We start from the raw sequence: 2,072 nt of genomic DNA on the forward strand, positions 1-2,072 counted from the left end.
GGAGAGGGGGGGGAAGGAGGGTGGGGGGGGGGCAGGGGGGGGGAGGAGGGCCGCCTGTGAGCAGGCGGTGGGCACAGCTGGCGCACCGGAGGTCATGCTCCCTCGGGTGGGCCGGGCCCTCAACACACCGCAGGCCCAGGAGAAGCCCAACCCCATGACAGCCTCCCTGCCCCCCGCCCCGAGGGAAAAGTCCATCGCCCTCTCCCGCCCTCCCTTATGCCCTCTCCCGCCCTCCCTCCGCTAAGACGGCGGAGCTCATCAGTGCAGTTCACATCCACAGACCCAGGTCCTTCCCAGGGGCGGGGCTCAGGAGGGAGCCCGGAGGAAGGGGAGGGGAACCAAAGGAAAAGCACAGGCAAAGGGCATGCCTGGTGTTGGCTCTTGGCTTCTGAAGGTGTCAACATTCTTACAGACTTGATGCCCAAACTTTGAGAACTGATCCCGAGGACTTTGTAAAAATGAAAGATTCAGGGGCTTGAGGGGCTAATGAGCTTCACACAGAATTTGTCGCTGAGGCAAAACTATTTCCCCAAGACCGTTCTGACTAGAACATACAGAATACCCTGGCTATTCTGATCCCTTCTGCTCCGCAAGGCCAGAAGCCAGCAGCAGCACAGGTTTACGAGAAAAAGGGAAGTAATGTCACCGTGCAAACAATCGAGCAGCAGAAATGTGAGGGCCACGGGGGTGTTGCCTCCACTAGTAGCAAGGTGCCCAGCTCGTCTTCTCCTAGTTAGTTCCATCCTCCTGCTTCTCCTGAGGGTTTATGTGTGAACCCGTTCATTATGAACTGGGATTTTCTTCTGGGAATGTCTGATCCCAAAGTCTGTCTTATTCTTCACTAAAGAAACAACTGAAGAAGGGGTCCAGGGTGCTGAAAGTAAGGAAGACAACGAGGAGTTGAACCAAAAAACAGGAAGGACCTGAAATGGTTGTGGATCCAGCAGAGAGCAGATCCAGCAAATGCAGGTATCTGTGTGTCGCTTTGAATATCACCCAACCATTCCTGGCATTTACCTGTTACTGACAGCTTTATTTTTTTTTTAATTCTCCCAGTAAATTAATTTTAAAAATGTTGTTTAAAATTAGTTTTGAAATTCAATTTTATCTACTTAGAATGTTAATAGACTACGCATACACCTAGTAATATAAAACACATTATGTACTGAACTATACTTCATGGCTACTCATTTGTTCTCATGAGGTCTTCTGTCTTCTATCTGTAAAGACTAAGGAAATCAGTACCTAAGGCCAATATTTGTTTAGAAAACAGTTACTAGATGCAGCAGCTCAAGTAGCTGGGCTGCGTGGTTGGGCCTTCATTGCTTGGCCATAGAAATGCAGTCTGATTATTATACTAAGTGAAATAAGCCAGTTAGAGAAAGACAAATACCATATGATCTCACTTACATGTGGAATCTAATAAACAAAATAAACTGACAAAATAGAAGTAGAGGCATGGATACATGGAACAGATTGACAGCTGTCGGACAGGAGGGGGGTACAAAGGACTAGATGAAAGAGGGTGAAGGGCTTAGCCAAAGAACATATATGCCTAACCCATAGACACAGCAAACAGGTGGTGATGGCCAGAGGGAAGTGGGGGCAGGGACTGGGTGGAGGTGGGCAAAGGGGGGTGGTAAATGGGGGCATCTGTAATCATGTCAACAACAAAAATAAAGTTTAAAAAAAATAGTTTCCTATAAGAACTAGGAGACAAGGACGACTTACAAATAGCAAAAAAGAACAATTTCAAGTAGGACCACATTTAATGATTAATACCTAAATTTTTGGTTGTAGATTTTTGTATTTTATGTGACAGTCAAAAGAAAAGAAACTTAGTCATAGTATGATTATTGCTAATCACTGAATTGGTAATTAAATCTCAAGGTTTATCTTATCTTTGACTATATTTAAATGAATAAATTTATCTCTCTTTTATGGCACTTTCATAGCTGCATGTTTTATAATAGCCTCTTATCTGGGTGATATGGAAACTGAGGGTCTAGGAGTGTCACTTATAGAATGAGCACAGGCTTTTAAGGTGGAGAGATTTATTTAAATACCAGTGT

This window comes from Myotis lucifugus, unplaced genomic scaffold, assembly GCF_000147115.1.
Source record: "Myotis lucifugus unplaced genomic scaffold, Myoluc2.0 scaffold_2, whole genome shotgun sequence".
In the NCBI taxonomy this organism is placed as follows: Eukaryota; Metazoa; Chordata; class Mammalia; order Chiroptera; family Vespertilionidae; genus Myotis; species Myotis lucifugus.